The following is an 8,834-nucleotide window of genomic DNA, read 5'->3' as shown; positions in this document are numbered from 1 at the left end:
ATTTTCTACCGAAATATGTTACGGCATCTAGCCCCGTAACCCATGCACTAACATGTGTTCCGTATATGGCTCCAATACAATCTTGCACACAACCCAAAAAAATAAGTGACTACTACGAGTACAAGTAATCATTAGTTTTCATACGTCACATCCAATAAAATGTACTAAGTGAGGTTTTTAACTAGTACCTTGAATGGTAGGTATTTTCGTTTCAACCGCACGTATGGATGTATATGATGCTAACTATATGTAGGCCTGCAATGTACAACAGTGAACTCTTTCATCGCGTTAACACATTATGCACGTGCCGGGACACAGTCTCGCTCGAATGTTGAAAGCGTTCTTGGATTTCTCGATTTTGGAACCCACGCAACACGTGGATAAACATTGCAACGCTTTCTTCAACAGCTAAGCCATGTGGACGTTGCGGTACTTGTAATCCAAAATCAATTACTAATGTGTGATGCAAAGTCGCAAAAACTTCCTTCGACATGCACACATTTTCCTGAAATCGACCCACATGGCCCGTATATAGTTCGGTTATCCATACATGCCCGGTCAAAATTGAAGTTCGACATTGCGTTTTGGACATGTGTTTTTCATACCGCTCTTGCACATACCAACATGCTTCTACAATTGTCCAATTGTTTTGTTGTTGCAGCTGTATGGCCATTTGGTTAAGCATTTCCCTTAAATCCTGATTGTTGCTTCCATCGTCGGGATTCATCACGTCGATTCAAGCGAAACCTACAACAGTGGGACGGTTTGAATCAATTTACACGTGATGCAGTGGGGTAAAGGAAATATTTATGTCGAGTCACCATGGAATGTATGATGCCTAACAATAAGGTATAATTGCATTCACAGTGTACCAAATAAACAAACAGTGAAGTGGTGGTAACTAGTAATACACAAACCAATAAAACATCATTTGCATTATGAACACAGAGATACCAACGAAAAAAGTACTTATACCAATAAACAAATAAATAACTCCATAAACAGGTAAAACACAACATCCCGCCGTTGCGGATGTAATTCCCATAATAAATAAAAACACAACCATCATGTTCCATCCGCACAAAAACACATAAACGAAACTGTAATCGTCGAAAACCAGAAAATAACCTGCAAATATTGTTTCATCAAACTAGGGCAAAAAATTAAAAAATAAATAAAAAAATAAAAACAACACACACAACCATCCTGTTTATTACAAGTCCAACATAAGCATAAGTAAAAGTTTTTGAAAGCTAGATAATGGGAACGCATCTTTAGCATGACACCACTATATCAAATCAGTGAGCCCCGAACAAGTTCGCAAACGGTGCCCTCGCACTACACTGCAGCTACTTCTGTGTGAGCCAGCCGATAATGTGGTCGTTATTAGCCTGGCACATCATCACCTCCCGATAATCTACCTTATCCATCAATGTCGAGGCAAAATGAAATAGCGACGTATCGAGAAGGGCAGGAATGTTCCTCAGCCAGTGCATGCACTCCAAAATTGTATACAGTGATTCGTTACCTGTGAGGCGCCTGACCGTAACTTGCTGATTCTGAGTACGCACCACGGTTGTCAGATTATTCATGCTTTCCGCAATAACTGACGCTTCACTTGTGGCCTTCTTCGACTTGCCACAACTTGTTGACAGAGTCCGTTTTCTTTTGTCGTTAACAGTCGGCACAGGTTCGAGCGAAGAATCTGAATCAACGTCCTGTGCGTGTGCAGGTATCGAATCAACAAATGGCTAGGCACCGAGACTGTCCACAGAATCGGCTGAGACGTCGGCAGGTTCATCAACTTTCTCTCCCGAGGTCCAATGGTGCTTACCAGTAGCTGATGCCCTTGTAAAGACCGTCTCCATCAACTCGCGATGTTCTAGTGTTTTTTTCCTAAACTTCGTGCAGGCCTTGTTTGTCTGCAAAATTTGACATTGAAAACAAAAACCGTTTAGTACATGCAACAGGTCAAATGTTTACGAACAACAAATACGGAAAAAAGTGATTGGTAAGAGGAAACTATGAAACGAAACAAGCATACGAAAATTATATTGTACTTACCGATTCCATCTTATCCCACTACTCATTAGACGCTTGGAATATACCAGTCTCGCTGTCAAAGCCAATTCCTGACACTCCTCGGCTAGAATCCATCAACTTTCTCCAAGCATTCTATTCTTTTTTCAGACTCATGTATTTATTCTTCAACTGCTTAAGGCCATGTTGTCTTCCAGTTTTTTTGTCAAATTTCCTCGCCAACGACCTGTACCTAGATTGGCTTAGGGCTAAGAAAGACCAATTTCCTTTTGTAATTTCATTGGCGATTAGCTGCAGGAAAATTCGGATAGAGTCACTGTCCTAGGAAGCCTTGTGGTTAAACTGCTTTTGTGTCTCTTCCACACTGCTTGACTTCTCCAGAGATATGCCTTTGTTTTTCGCTTGGGTACAAGGTAAAGTACGTATGAAAGCCATTTGGACCACGCAAGGCAACTAATTTACGGGACAAAATTATCACCATGACCATCTTGGTTGTTATTACATCCAGTAACATCAGACCATAGCAGAAGAATTTAAATTGGTTGGCATAATAACAATTTATGGCCATTGCACAATAAACATAGAAAGTGGATGCTAAATTGAACAATATATAACCATTGCACATTAATTAACATAACATTACAATCACATAAAAATGGACATAAAAGTACGAATTTTAATAGTGGAAGACAAATAGTAAATACAAGTAATCATTAATGTGTCCCCCAAACTAGTCAGTTAAAGCAAGACAAAGTTAGCCGTCGCTCTTAAGTTTCCTAAGAACATTTTAAGTTTCCTTACATACGCAACAACATAATGACAACCACAATACATAGCACAGAAACAACTGTTTTAAGGAGACGCAATGACTGTTGAATGTGTATGACATCATCCCGCAAATGCATGACAATGTCAGTACTGGATGAGGCAAAATCTGTGCTCTGTCTCCTTGGTCCTTTGCACCAACCAATCCAATTGACATAGGGTTGACGAGTGAAAATGACACGTGTTAGTCAATTGGTTCAGCATGAAATGCAGTTATGACCATTAATGAATTGGGCACTCATCCCAGAGAGAGGACATGCAAAGTAAGGACACCTTGGATTTTTGGTCGACTTGGATATCTTAACAATACAGTGGCCATAGCCACACACACACATCCGACATAGCCATGTACTGGAAGTTGCAATAAAAGTAAACGAAGCCATGCTAAGTTTGCTGACTAGGTGAAAGACTAATGGTAACATGTAGGTGGCACATTAGTCATAGTTCAGGAAATTGACATATTGTTGAAAATTGAGGAACGTCCCCAAATTGTTATTTAAAAATGGGCTTTTACAATTGGCAAAATGTAAGTTGTCAATTACAAATATCTCCAAATGTAGCATTTCAGAATTTTGCTATAAAACCAAATAAAATAAATAATCATGTGTCTCCATTTCCAATTTTGAAGTAATGTACAATTCATATTAAATTTATTCTATCCTTTGAAAGAAAGATACAAATTCAGATTTATAAAAACCCTTAGCATGAATTATTTCCTCTATTTTAGAAAATAAATCCATGTGGTAGCAATTCTCAATTAAGCAAGATAACATGAATTGACTTTGGGGGTGTTTGGGAACTTGGTTTTTGGAATTTTTTTTTCACTACATGACAAATGTTTTACAAAACCAAAAAAAAACAAATCCAAACAAAATATCACATCAAACCCTATAATCATTTCACTTTTTCTTTCACAAACATCACATCCAACTACAAAAAAACTAACTATCATCCCAAACACAAAAAAAAAAAATTCTCCAATAATATCCTACAACTAAAAAAACCTACAAAAAAACACACTTCCCAAACACCCACTTTGTCAAATTCTTTATTTTACAAAAAAAAAATGACATTCTCTATTTTACAAATAACATGAATTGACATTTACAAACACCCTCAACATGAATTGTCATTGGCAAATTCTCGCAAATAACATATTTGCAACTAAATTCCATGTGTTAAATCCATGTGTCGAATTCTCTAAAGTCTCTATTAAATTCCATTTGTTAAATCAAAGGTGTATTGTTGCTCTTCCTTTACAATTGAGATTTACAAAAACCATCAACATGCATTGATTTGTCCTGTTAATTGTGAGCTTGTAAAAAAAATTATTTCACAAAATAGAAATGTCACATAAGTTAAAACCCGTATAGAAACCATGACAGTTTACATAAATACAAATTTCACAATCGAAAAGCTAAGCCAACATTGCTATGGAGCAGAGTCAGAAAAAACGTAATCCAAACGTTCCAAGAGCAATATGTAATAAAAACCCTAACCCAGCATTTGCAAGAGAATTACGCTAATCCAAACCATGACAGTAGTTAACAGAAAAACTATAAATTTCACAAAATTAACAATCGAGAACTTAACCCAACATTTCCATGGACCAGAGAATGAACTTAACAAAATCGTATGAATTCATATGGGCAAACATAAAATTAGTTCATGTTGTTCCTTACAATTCAGGAAACAAATTAATTTTGGCCAAAATAAATATTTTGGGGAAAAATAAATTTTATTTAAATTCTGTGTGTTATTCAGGAAACAAATTAATCGTATGAATTCTGGTGTTCCACTGGGTTAAAAGGGTTAATCGTAACAAAAAAAATACATTCATCAGTGTTGTTCCTTTTTCTTGTTCCTTCATGTTTAAAGGGCTAATGGACTCTGTTGTCATCGTTTCATCAACATGGGAAGATGGAAACAGGGTTAGGAGATTTTACCGCAAAAAAAACCAAAAAACATAAACCTCACTTGCCCAATTTCAGAAATTTTGAACATGTGTTATCAGAACCTCAGTTTAACCACACACACACGCACACAAAAATTGAAAAAATCGAAAAAACCCAAAAAAACAAAAAAAAATTTACAGAACCTCAGTTGTGAAAAAAAAAACTGAATTCAAAAAAATATATATATAATCTTGAGTTTCACGAAAAAAAACAAAATAAAAAAACATGAACCTCAGTTTCACACAAAAAAAAAATTATCAGAAGCATAATCTCCATTGATTAGCAGAATTTGTAGTTAAAAAAAAAGAAAAAAGAGGGAGGTTTTGGGCGTAATTTCCATGACAGACCATTAGCTTCCATCCCACATGCCAAACAAAAAAAAGACAAAAAGAGGAAAATTTGTAATCACCCACAACAATGGGTTTGACGGATAAACCGACCAGATCAAGTTAGTTTAGATGGATTTACGCACAAAAAAAAAAACAAAAACAAAACAGAAACCGTTCAGTACCTAACGATCAGTGGGTTTTGTAGACGATGCGATCGTGTTCGACGCCGCAGATGTGCAGTCCGGTGGCGTTCGCCTCTCATAAGCTTCGCGAGTCTTCTTCGACAGAGCAGATGTGTACTCCGGTAGCGATCGGCTTTGGCAAGCTTCGCGAGATGTCTTTTTGCCGTTCAACGTCAGCGATTCTCCTCTGCTTCAGCGTGCCTCTGTGTGCCCTACAAAATTTCAGTGTTGTGTGTATGTGTGTGTGGTGAGGCGGTGCTGGTGTGAAGCATAGTGGGAGGGGGTAGTTTGGTAAAATTACCCTGGCCTGGGTTGGGTGTAACCACGTGAAGGCGGGAGGTTCTATTTGCACACACCATATCCTCTTTTCTCACACACTTAATGAGAGAATATGTTGGAGAATTGTGTGTGGAAGATGTGTACAGAGAGAGGTGTGTGTGTAAATAGATGCTCCCCGTGAAGGCCTTTTGGTGTGGTTTTGTCTGATAATAGCTAAATTAGCCTTTTTCGGACTGTAGCGGCTAATTTAGCCCAAATTTCTCTTCCCAAACGGTGGCATAAACTCATGGTCCTCAACTCAAGTGAGGGTTTTAAATTTCGAAAATATTAAAAATCTTAAAAATTTTATTAAAATATTTTATATAAGTGTGAGATTTATATCAAATTTACATTGTGTGATTTTTACATTTATGTAAAATATTTGGTAGAATTTTTGGGATCTCTAACCTTACTCTTTAAATTAGAATGATTAAAATTATTTTTGTTTTATTTTTCTATTGAAATTATTGATTCAAATTTAAAATCACTGGATAGAAAATATTTTTTTATGAAAATTTTTTAATAATTTTTTTTTAAAAAAATTCACTAAATAAGAAAAAAAAATTAAAAATTTAATACATTTTCGTAATTTTTTGTATTTATTAAATTGTTTTTAGATTCCTTTTTATAAATATTTTAATTTTTAAAATATATATAAATTAATTAAATTTAAAAAGTAAAAAAAATAAAAATATTAAAAGAATTTATTAAAAATAAAAATGCATACAAATTTAAAATTCAAACAACTATTTTTAAAAAGGAGAAATTACTGTTCATGACATACAACCAAAAATAATTACCCATGCAATTTTTCTTGTAAATTTTTTCATTAAAAAAAGTTGCACTCCACTCTTTTTCTTTTATTTTTTTTTTAAGGAAAATAACATAAAGTTCCATCTCAAGAACAGTTATTTCAATCAGTTCATATTTTTTCTATTGCCCTAATAAGTCTGGTTGTTTGGTAATTTTTGTTAGACGGTTGTATTCTTTTCTACTGTGACACCTTTTTTCGGTCTATAACACTTAACAAAAACCTAATTGTTGTGGCACGTGGCATGTTTCACAGAAGGCTTATTTTGGCATCTGGATTAAAAATTAGTTTTTTAACTTTTTTTGTCACATCATCTTTCTACTTTTATGTACGATTTAAAAAAAAAAAAAATTGGTTCTTAGCTCACTTTTCTTCTAAAAAGAATGATAATAAAAAAGCTAGTGTCTTTTTTCCTACTGTGGCACACACTTTTTTCTCGCAATAATTGCTTGTCAGTTTTTATTGTTCACTGCAATTGGGTTTCAAACGTAGGAAAATGTCATCGTCAAGCATAATAATTTTTTGAAGTCCCAAAGTCATTTTCACAGGGATTTATCTGTTGAAAAGATATGATTTTATAGGCTTATTTTGGGCCAACTTTGAGTCCAACTTTGAGTGGGTCTCACATGTCTTTTGGGGTGAGTCCAAAGAGGTGACGTATTCCTTATCGCATGGCAAGTCACACGGTAAACACAGTTCGTCGAAATCATTTATGAGTGAATGGGAAGTTGATGTCGTTTTCGAGTTCGTGGAATGGACAATTCAAGAAATAAAATATGAGTTTCCTTGAAATTGATATACTACATTGGAAACTTAATATAACTTATCTGTGTATATAAGTTCTAGGTGGCAACACTTGGGTTGGGTCCCAAGGGGCAACCCAAGTTTGTAGAAGGGAGAAGTTATGGATAAAGTGATCTTTGGCTCAAACCACCGCACGTGTGCGCTGCCGACCTGTCATGCTAGGGTCGGATCGGTCCTAACATTAATTTTTTGGACAAGATTTATTTGAATTTTTTCAAATTCTTGCGGAAAAATTATTTGAATTTCTAAATGAAATTTATTTAAATTTTGCGTCAAATTTTTATGTCCAAACATTGCCCTTTTTCAGTCCATTTTTCTGCAGCTTCAACAGGTTCAAATTGTTCTAAACAATTTGAAAGCTACCCAGCAGTTTCGAGCAGTTTCAGACAGGTTTAAAACTACCCAGCAATTTCCAATAGATCTAAAACTGTTTTGTATCTGTTCAGTTTGAAAATCACACATGTTCGGATCTGTCCAACTGTCACAAGTTTGCCTATAAATAGAAGTCTCATTCCAACAGATTTTGACAATAAAAAACATCTAGAAAATTCATTCATTTCCTGTTTTTGTACTCTTGCATTTTTATTCTTCATCCTAGTTTTAGAGAAATATTTGAGAGTATAGAACACAGGTTCTAGTTCGACGTACAAATTGTTCGGAGTGCTACTATAATTTGTGTAGATCATTGTATCATGGGAGATAGACGCCATTTATCCGTAAGTACCGGAGGAGACGAATCTGTCATAAGGACAGAGTGTCACACACTCAACTTGATTGTTTTATTGTTAAGTTGTTTCAATAAATAAATTTTGTACGTAATTTATTTTTATTTGTTTGATTTTGTTTCGCATTATTTATTTTACATAGAAGATTGTTCTAACATTATCGTCAAACTCTACAGAGTTTATGAAATTTTAATTTGATGCGGAATTTAAATTGGTCACATAAAATTCAATGCGGTTGTTTTTAAAAAATTTAATGAGAATAAGGTTCCAAGATTTACTCACAACAAGTTAAATGGTGTTTTCAAAAGAATTTAATTTTATAACTCAATTGAGATTTATATGAAAGTTGAATCCAATCAGAAAGTTTAACAATTTTTAGTTTATGAAAATTATATCCCATAGTATGATTTTTTAAAAACTTCATTGGTTTAACATGTCAAAAAAGAGTAATTTAATTCGCAGGAAATTCTAAGCATTCACTGTATCCGAAATTAATGATAAATCAAAAAAATTATATAGAATAAAATACTTTTATAAATAAAATAACCATTTAAATAAAATAAAATCTTACATTAAAACCATAAAAAAATTAATTGACAAACATCAAACACTTGTTATGATTTCACTCTTCACCTTAATAAAATATTTAGCTACTCAAAATTAATTATACAAATCTATAGAACAAATATGAACTAGAAGGCTCTCTGCTCTCTCTGCCCGAGCTCCTCTGCCGAATGGTGCTGCCTTTTATAGGCATCAGTAATGCAATGCCTGCATAAAACAAATGAATTAAATAAATAAAAGAAACTGGAGTTGGATGGTGCGGTGTGTGAATGATGTGTTGC

The 8,834-nt window shown here is 34.4% G+C and overlaps 1 long non-coding RNA gene across 3 annotated transcripts; it reads right to left on the bottom strand.

The window, feature by feature from the left end:
- Positions 1-1,003: 1,003 nt before the first annotated feature.
- On the bottom strand, positions 1,004-5,742 carry LOC114281377 (uncharacterized). 3 transcript variants are annotated; one of them, XR_003635883.2, is made up of 3 exons: positions 5,332-5,742; positions 2,065-2,493; positions 1,004-1,922 (listed from the first exon to the last, which is right to left on the bottom strand). It is a non-coding gene; the product is annotated as an uncharacterized LOC114281377 (long non-coding RNA). The 3 variants fall into 3 exon arrangements; XR_003635884.2 differs by having other exon boundaries at positions 2,065-2,527; positions 5,332-5,596; XR_003635885.2 differs by having other exon boundaries at positions 2,065-2,441; positions 5,332-5,567.
- Positions 5,743-8,834: the final 3,092 nt, after the last annotated feature.

Source organism: Camellia sinensis, chromosome 5 (assembly GCF_055761805.1).
Source record: "Camellia sinensis isolate YWXY chromosome 5, ASM5576180v1, whole genome shotgun sequence".
NCBI classification, from domain to species: domain Eukaryota; kingdom Viridiplantae; phylum Streptophyta; class Magnoliopsida; order Ericales; family Theaceae; genus Camellia; species Camellia sinensis.
The sequence above is the reverse complement of the archived record's forward strand: the minus strand, read 5'-3'. Positions and strand labels throughout refer to the sequence as shown.